The sequence below is a fragment of the Anopheles arabiensis genome, chromosome X (genome assembly GCF_016920715.1).
Source record: "Anopheles arabiensis isolate DONGOLA chromosome X, AaraD3, whole genome shotgun sequence".
Classification (NCBI taxonomy): domain Eukaryota; kingdom Metazoa; phylum Arthropoda; class Insecta; order Diptera; family Culicidae; genus Anopheles; species Anopheles arabiensis.
The window spans coordinates 23,572,349-23,582,500 of NC_053519.1; the positions used below are offsets into that span (position 1 = coordinate 23,572,349).

The window sequence follows — 10,152 nt, forward strand, 5'->3', positions numbered from 1 at the left end:
TTAACAGGAAATCTACTGTTATTTCATGTAACAAACTGTTCGTGGAATGCATAAAATTCCTTAACAGCCAGACGGTATGTATCCTCAATCGTAATTGTTCTTGGCTTCCGGGACAGAAAATAAGCTCATTAATCATTACGTATAATCTTAAACATCACTTATCCTCCCTTTCTGACACAACAAACTTATTGAATCATGTGCGTAAGAATGTTTATTTTTAATTTGCATTAGATGTGATGCTTTTGATAACTGATGGAGTAACTAGAAGTTACTTACAACATCGCGACCAGAAATTATTTCTTACAACTATTTCACATCTAGTCTTCCTAGATACCAATCAATGGTCCATAGAAACTTATAGTTTGAAATGAAATGAAACGCCCAGTTTATCGTTCCATAATCTCTTTGAACCTTTGCTGGAGACCATTAAACAATATTTATATAGAATAGATTTTATTTTAGATTCTATGTGTGTTTTAGATTCTATAACAAATATCGTAATTGTTTACTTTAGTTATAGTTAGTTACACGTAAATGCTAAAGGATATTTTTACTTCAGCTGGTTACAGAAAAAGCAAATATGTAAATTAACTTCATGTGCACTATAGGTCTTGAGGAAAAAAAACGAAACAACTCGTGTGCACATAGTCAGGAGTGAATAATGTCAGTTGGTAATTGTTTTCCTTTCGGCGTTGCCAAGTAGCTATTTGAATAATTTAATTATATAACTTCATTTTATTATGCGGTTTACGTCGTGCTAACATTGGGATTATAGGTTAGGGCAGGTGTCGCAAACTTGCTTAAAAATTAACTAAATTTAACACAAATGTAGGTATGGTTTATAAGTAAGAAGAGCCGCCGCTCAAAATGTGAATCAAGCAAAGAGTGGTGGATTTTGTTGAAACCCCGTTTACATTTATTATCACTTCCGCTAAATACTGTTAAATGTTACATACATTTGAATTGTTAAACTGAGAAATATTTACCACAAGCTTTCTATAACTAATTTATTTGATTCAATAACATTCGAATAATTGAAGTTCAACAGTTCAAATTAATAATAAGTATAAAATAGTTTGAAATCATAAATATTTAAAACATTGTAAACTTGTATGTGAGTGAAACCATTGGTTAGGTATATGGTTGGACAATATGTTCAAAACCCTAAATGTCTAGACAAGCGTAAAATTAAAGTAACACCACCATGTTTTTTTATGTTTTTATGTTTGCGGTTTTACCTTACCGATGAAGATTTGTTTCGCCCAGGATGTTAAAATAACCTGTTCAACGCCTTTCAAACACATTATTTTAATATATTGATGGTGTTTTACGACTATCACTTATACCCCATCATGAATTGCTTACGTTGGTATTGTATGATTTAAATTGTTGCCGAATTTGATAAACAACTATTTTAATTAACAGAAATGGTAGTCATACACGATTTTGATAAGCTATTGTTAAGTGGTATACAGTCTATGTAATGATACGTCACTTATCTGTCATAGAAACATTGTTTTTTATTGGAGTTTTGTATGCAAGGCAGTAGTTTTTTTTACATTTTTCGTTACTCTGCCGTCTCAAGTATCTGTTTAAAAGATCTTTGAACCGTCTATATGGTCGTAATATACTTGTACTGTATACAGTTTTGCACGAAAGTCTCAAAAGTCTGTATAGGCCGGCATGTTCGCGTAGGACGTTACGCCAAATAAAAGAAGAAGAAGTATACAGTTTTGCACTGAACATTATTTTCGTACGCCTGATGCTGTGTACAGTCCAATATTTGTAATCTAACGAAAAAAATGGTATCCAATTGTTATTTTTTTGAATAACTAATCAAAATTATAGAAAATTATTAATCAGAACTGAATCATAAACTAAACGAAACAAAATGAAATCAAGTAAAAGATATTTTTACGCGGTGGTTTTATTCTTGTTTCGCACCTATTCCAGGAATATTTCAGAGTTATTGAAAAAATACCATCAACGTATTATAAGTAATGTATTTAAAGAGGTGGAGTTTATTTAACCATCCTGGACTAATAAAATTCTAATCGATATGGTGGTGCCAAAAAAACATGAAAGAGCTATTTTAATTTTATGCAGTGTATAACAAAAAAAAAACAAATAAAAAAAATAGTTAACATAATATTGTGACATTCATACTGAAAAAATATTTTTATTGTAAAGGTCGCCTTAGACATTGCGTTAAAGTGAACGTGAAATGTTGTACATTCGCTACATTTCATTGAATATTAATCGGAATATTGCTACCACCAAAATACATGAAATTCAATTTTTCATCTATTGAGACTATTAGACATCCTTATCATTCCCAGCTAACCGCTATTGTTCAGCGTGAACAATGCATAAAATTCTTAGTGGAGCGAAATGTATCTCGAATTCTTGAAGCGCTTCAAGCGATCGGGCAAAAATTCCTAAATTTCCTCGTTTCCCTCTCTAAATGTTATATCTTCTCAGAAAAATATTTCACCGTGAAAAATGCCAACGACTAAAAGCCATATGGTTCAACAATAATTTCGCCAGTCAATTAGTCAGTAAGCGTAATGAAACCACAGATGGATTTTTTTCAAATTTCAAATATGATCATTTTGTTGGACGCGAGATAATCTTAGGGACGTAAGGATCAAAGAGCCAAAGACACAGATTCATGTGTTTTTTAACAGCTTAGCGTGAATTAACCTCTTTTTTTACAGTTCTTTATTTAACATTTGTACGATTGCGAAGGTATGTACCAAGGACTGTGTGGGAAAGAGGTCAAGTATTAGCAAAAATCGGTTTGAACATCTTTGATGCTTTTTGGCAGCAGACAGCCCTGGAAAACTTATCAAACTCTAAAGCCATTATTATTAAAAGAGACATCAATTTTTGTTTTTTGAAACATTCAATAACCAATTTTCAATTTTCTTGTGACTACTACACCTATTTATTATTTTTATCACAATTAAGATTTGAATCGAAAAGGGCTCTTAGGTGTCAAACTGACTGTGACGAACTTTTCGCTACTTGTCAAATAGTTCTACATTACTTGACTTCGTTCCTACACAGTCCTTAGTATGTACATATAAGTCATTTGAAACTTTATACCTACACATAACATTTCAGATTCTGTTTGTCTTCTTCTTCTTCTTCTTCTTTGGCTCAAAAACCGTTGTCGGTCAAGGCCTTCCTGTACCACTTGTGGGCTTGGCTTTCAGTGACTAATTGATTTCCCCCCATAGCAGGATAGTCAGTCCTACGTATGGTGGCACGGTCCATTTGGGGATTGAACCCATGACGGGCATGTTGTTAAGTCGTACGAGTTGACGACTGTACTACGAGATCGGCTACTGTTTGTCTACAACTCGGCTATCCTGAGTATTTATTTGCCCTCAATTAAATTCAATCTTCAATGAATGTTGCCGTCAAGTTTCGTTGTACTCAATTCCTTCGGAAAGTTCTATCCATTTTCTTAACTTACTAGATTCTAAAGCACCATCGTATGGAATTTGGGTTACCTGATAACCTTCTATATCTTTAATAACACAGCGATCGTTAGGTAAAATCTTGTGTACAATTGCTGGTTCTTTAAATTTTGGAATTACTAATTACCATATTACTAATTTAGTCAGTCCTTATTTAGGCTCATAAACTACCTTACGAATACACGATCAAACTTTACAAGCGGTCGTCACCGGGGCCTTTGTAGCGATCTAAGAGAACATCGATGAAGTGAAGTGGGTGGTAGGAGGAAGAAAATAACAGGCTAGGATTTTTTTTAAATGGAGTTTACTTTACTTTATTTATTTTCATTGTTTACTATTTGTTACATTTGTAACCGTGCCGACGAACCACGTGATTATACGAGTTAGGTAAACAAACGGCTGTCAGGGTAGTGTTGGGGTTAGGATCTTGAGCGCCAAAGTGACAGTCGACATTCTCGAAGATCGGGGAAAAAGGGCAATGCTCGCGATGTAGCGATGGCCCGACGGCCATCGCGGGAAAAAAGTTATAAGAGGAACGCGCGTAGGTCACGTTAGCTCTCTACGTTTTATACCGTGCAAGGAATACCGCGTTTTTAAAACCCCCGCTTAAAGCTTGTGAAGTTTTGTGAATAATCTAATTGTAAAATAGCACAAGTACAATCGCGTCGTTATTGAAACGGTATTTACGGTTGTCGAGGAGCCGACAAGTTGCGTTCGCAACATTTTTAAAAAAACGCGTATAGTTCGTGAATACGTCGCGTAATCAAATTGCCAACGGTAAGGCATCGTTACAGTGTTGCGTGTGCAAAGTGAAGCTTGCAGAATGTCCCGTACACCGATCCCGCATCAAGGAGAGCCTCTTCGCGAAGGACTGGAGCCGCTTCCCTCCTCCGTGAAAAGGCCAAGTATCATCCTTGGATACGGCAGGAACAGCACAGACCCAGTGGCCAACTCTACAATTAGGCCATTGGAAGCTGGACGGGCATCATCGAGGCAATCCTCGAGGGCGTCAGCTACGCAAAACGAGACCCTGGACGAGTTGGTTACGAGAGCTCGCGAAGCCAAGCGCGAGCTGAGATCAATCGAACGCGAAATAGCTGACGTTATGGTAGAAACGACGTCATCGATTGCCGTGAAGGAAAAGGACATAGATCAGTGGTTACGTGATACTGATCGTGTGGGGGAAGTGGATCAGCGTCAGCCTGAGACTCGTACTCAAGCCCCCGCTAACAGGCCGATGCGTCCACAAAACCACTTTCTCCCGCCTTACGCTGTTGAAGTGCCGCCCGTGCATTCACCCGTAAGGATTCCCGAAGCGAGGTCTACTGCGATCGAGGATGAATTGAAAAGAATCGATAAACAGTGTGAACAACAGCTGCTTGAAGAGAGACTGCTTGCCGTTGAACGATGCGAGCAACGTCGAATGGCCGAGAAGAAACGGTTGCTGGAGGGATCAATACGCCCTTCTACGAGCATTCCGAGACAGCATGAAGAACCGTATAGGTCATCAGTTAGTTTTGTTCCCGTGCATCCTGTAGAAACGACGCATCGATCCATGCATTATAACACGACTGTTTTTCCGTCGTTTAACCAAAGCCAAATCTCGGCGCGGAAGTGCACGAGTAAGGAGCTCCCAGCATTCGCAGGCGACCCCAAAGAGTGGATGGCATTCATATCGAATTATGAGCACTCTACCGCGATATGTGGCTACACGAATGGCGAGAACATGTTGCGGCTACAAACATGCTTGAAGGGGAAAGCGCGAGAAGCAGTTGGCAACTGCTTACTGAAGGAGATGTTATGGCCGTCCGGAGATAGTGGTGAACACATTGATGGCCAACATCAGACGCATGCCGCCCCCGAAGGATGACAATTTCGAAGCGCTGGTGAATTATGGTGTAGCAGTACGGAACTTCTGTGCATCGATTACGAGTTCCGGTCTGCACAGCTACTTCGATGGAGGACCACTTCTGGAGGAGCTCGTCGACAAGCTGCCGACTTATGTGAGACTAAACTGGTATTACTACCAGAACAGCTGCACACGCGTCACGATGGCGACATTCAACGAATGGATGAAGGAGTTAGTCCGCGCTGCCAGCCGGGGAGTGAAACATACTAGCAGTCGTAAGGAGGTGAAACATGACGGTAGCACTCGTCAGAACGACCGTTAGTACGCTCACCAAAATATTCATTCCACAGAACCGGCCGTAAATACAGCACCCAAACCATCGATGACTGAGTGCGATATCAAGCGTTGTGTTGCGTGTCAGGAGAGTTGCGCAAATCTGTCCGACTGCAGTAAGCTTTGTGCTATGAGTGTCAACGCTCGTTGTACCCTTATTAAGCGAGCGGGCCTTTGCCGAACATGTCTTCGTAAATATTCCGGTTCTTGTACCATCGATACATTGTGTACGGTAAATAAATGTGAGCGCCGACATCATCGGTTGTTACACTCGCCGAGCAACAATCCGGTACCCAGCATCCGTCAGGAAGGATGTCCTGACAACGCTAAGTGCAACGTACACTCTGGATCTTCGGCCACCTTCATGGAGCACGATTTATTGAAAGAGTTGGGCATCAGCAGCAAACCTCACCCCTTGTGCATTTCGTAGACCGGGAATCAGAGCCGGGTTGAGGATGAGTCTGTTGAGATATCCGTGAAAATATCTGGTGTAGGGGCCCCAGGTGTGTACAATATGCGTGCCGTACACACAGTGCGTACTCTGGGGTTGAGTAAGCAGTGAGTATCACCGTTGCAGTTAGCCGTCAAATACGATCATCTCAAAGGGATACCATTACCATCGTATGATAATGCTTCCGCCAGAATACTGATTGGAATTGATAACTGTTTCTTGAGCCAAACACTGAAAACCGTTGAGAGAATGGCGGACGAGCCAGCCGCATCGAAAACACGACTCGGTTGGGTGGTATATGGTCCGTATAAATTCACATCGACAGAGGTTAATACGAAGAGGGTTAAGTCCATGAGCGTGCATATTTGTCCCTGCAATGAAAAAAAAGATAGTGAGATGGATCTAGCGTAGAGGAAATACTTCTCTTTTGAGTCGCTTGGAGTCTATCATCCGACGAAACAGCGGCGTTCCGATGATGAAGTACGCGCGCTTAACATTCTTGGATCCAGAGTACGGTTGATAGATGGACGGTATGAGGCCGGTCTCTTATGGAAGTATGAAACCATTACGTTACCGGATAGCCGAGCAATTGCATTGAAGCGTCATGACTGTCTGGAGAGGAAGCTACGCCGTGACCCGGACCTGGCTCAGGCAATGCATACAAAGATCACAGAATATGAAGAGAGAGGGTATATACGAAAGCTTACCCCTACTGAACAAAATATTAAAGAACCAAACGATTGGTATTTGCCTATTTTTCCCGTCATCAATCCAAATAAGCCGGGAAAGGTTCGAGTTGTGTTTGATGCTGCTGCGAAAGTGAATGGAGTCAGCCTAAACTCTGTTTTACTTACTGGACCGGACAAGCTCGTGGGACTCTTAACCGTACTGTACAAATTCTGCGAGAATAAAATTGCGGTGACCGGAGACATACGCGAAATGTTTTTTCAGGTCCGTATGAACGAACGAGACCAGCGCAGCCAGATGTTTTTCTGGAACGATGGCAAGATCGGCAGCACCCCATAGCAGTACGTACTAAGTGTGATGACGTTTGGCGCCGCATGTTCGCCAAGCACTGCACACTACGTGAAGAATATAAACGCCGATCGCTTTTTAAAAGAATACCCTCGAGCAGTTGAATGTATCAAATACGAGCACTATGTGGATGACATGCTCGCCAGCGTGGAGTCTGAAGAAGAAGCCATTAGACTAGCACGTGATGTTCGTTTTGTGCATTCACAGGGCGGGTTCGAGATCCGCAACTGGCTGTCTAATTTCACACGGGTGAAGACGGTGATGAACGGGAATGATACCGAGAGCTTTGAAAGGCCAATCGAAATGGAAATGGCAACGGAAAAGGTGCTTGGTATGTGGTGGAACACGGAGACGGATACGTTTACCTTTAAAATCTCTGCACGATACGATCCACAATCATTGCTCGACGGAAGAGCACCCACGAAAAGGGAAATATTGCGCATCCTCATGTCAATATACGACCCCATGGGATTAATCGGCCATCTGTTAATGTATTTAATGATACTACTGCAAGAAGTTTGGCGCGCTAAGGTAACATGGGACGAAGAAGTCACGGGCACTCTACTTGATAAGTGGCGTGTCTGGCTATCGGTATTACCTAGCATACATGCAGTTAACATCCCTAGATGTTACCGACAAGTCACAATGGATAAAGGCTCAAGCATAGAACTGCATGTTTTCTGTGATTCCAGCGAAAACGGGATGGCTGCTGTAGCCTATTTTAGGTTTGAAGAAAATGGAGTGATAGAGTGCGCGTTGGTGGGCTCGAAGACAAAGGTTGCCCCGTTAACATTTACGTCCATACCGCGGTTGGAGCTACAGGCTGCAGTATTAGGCGCACGCCTGGCAAACGCAATAAAAGCCTCACATCGTCTACACATTGCGCGAGAAGTATTTTGGACCGATTCCAAGACTGTAATGTGCTGGAGAAATGCAGACCATCGACGATATAGTCAATTTGTTGTGGTACGGGTAAGCGAACTCGTCGAAACGACCAAAGCTGCTGATTGGATTTGGATATCCACCAAGGCCAATGTAGCTGATGAGGGTACGAAATGGCAGAAATTACCCGATCTCAGCCCACATAGTAGATGGTACCGTGGACTCGGCTTTCTGTGGAAACCATCCAGCGAGTGGCCGGATACGACGGTGCAGCTACGCGAAACGGAAGAAGAAGTGCGTCGCCATCTACTGCACCACGCGTTTAACGAACCGGTAGTAAATTTCACTCGTTTTTCTAAGTGGAAGAGACTCCTAAGAGCGGTTGCGTACGTTTACCGCTTTATACACAACTCCCGCTCAGGAACATCCAGAGAAGGCAGGCGAACGGGAGCACTAACGCAAGAAGAATTGCAAGGTGCAGAACATGCAATTTACCGGCGAGTCCAACGTGATGAATATGCGGATGACATTCGATCGTTGTACGACCGTGAGCTGCAAAAACATCCATGGAGCCAGCCACTTAAAAAATCGAGCCCACTGTACAAACTAAGTCCGTTTGTCGATAAATACGGAGTTCTTCGAATAAAGGGAAGGAACGATCAATGCGTGTGGGTTGGCTATGACGCTAAAAGACCCATTATCATCCCAAGTTCACACTATGTGACCGATCTGTTGATCAGTTGGTACCACGAAAGATACCGACACGCGAATCACCAAACTGCAATAAACGAGATAAGGCTGAAGTACCATCTCTCGCGACTAAAAGCAGCTTACAGCCGAGTGAGACGCAGCTGCCAGTACTGCAAGGTTCGTCGTGCTAAACCTCAGAATCCTGCGATGGGAAACCTCCCGTATCAACGATTGGCGGCCTATCAACAACCTTTCTCCTACACTGGCATTGACTATTTTGGACCAATGATAGTCGCGGTGGGCAGGAGAACCGAAAAACGGTGGGGAGTGATGTTCACCTGCCTCACCACCAATGGCATACACATTGAGATTGCGAGCAGTCTATCTACTGACTCGTGCATATTTGCGATTCGCAATTTCGTCGCCAGGAAGGGCACGCCACTGGAGTTTGTGAGTGATCGGGGCACCAATTTCGTAGGCGCATCGCGTGAGCTTAAAGAAGCATCTACACTAGTCGATTCGGACCGGCTGATGGCAGAATTCGTGCAACCAGGGACGAAATAGGTGTTCAACCCTCCAGCATCACCCCACTTTGGAGGGTCATGGGAAAGACTTATCCAGTCCATAAAGAAGACGCTTTCGTCCTTTGATCTTCCTCATAACCCCACCGACGAGCTGCTCCGTGCTAGATTGAGTGAAGTGGAGTTGATCGTGAATTCGAGACCGTTGACAGACGTACCGGTTGAAGACGAGGCTGATTCCCCATTAACGCCTAATCACTTTATTTTAGGTAGCTCTAATGGAAGCAAGCCACCGCTCCCGCTTGATGATTCCATCCCATCCGTACGTAGGTCCTAGAAAGCAGCACAACAATTCGCAGATATATTCTGGAAAAGATGGGTGAACGAATACCTACCGACGCTGACAAGACGGACCAAGTGGTACCAGCCGACGAAACCATTAGAAGAGGGGGATCTGGTGTTGATTGCGGATGGAAACAACCCGAGAAACTGCTGGCCAAAGGGACGAATCGTCAAGGTGTGTCGTACGAGCGATCATCAGGTGCGGCGCGTGACGGTGCAAACGATGAGCGGATTGTTTGAGCGACCAGCTGTAAATATTGCGCTTTTGGATGTCGGCACTACGAAGGTAGGCCACTAAAGTAGCATACCGGTGGGGAGAATGTTACATTTGTAACCGTGTCGACGAACCACGTGATTATACGAGTTAGGTAAACAAACAGCTGTCATACCAATTAGGTAAACAAACGGCTGTCAGGGTAGTGTTGGGGTTAGGATCTTGAGCGCCAAAGTGACAGTCGACATTCTCGAAGATCGGGGAAAAAGGGCAATGCTCGCGATGTAGCGATGGCCCGACGGCCATCGCGGGAAAAAAGTTATAAGAGGAACGCGCGTAGGTCACGTTAG

The 10,152-nt window shown here is 43.0% G+C and overlaps 1 long non-coding RNA gene across 1 annotated transcript in view; it reads left to right on the forward strand.

Annotated features, from left to right (window-relative positions):
- LOC120906729 overlaps positions 1–10,152 on the forward strand; it is a 12,423-nt gene continuing 2,271 nt past the window's right edge. Inside the window, exon 1 of the long non-coding RNA XR_005740147.1 lies at positions 1–74. This is a non-coding gene — a long non-coding RNA (uncharacterized LOC120906729). The remainder of the gene's footprint in view (positions 75–10,152) is intronic.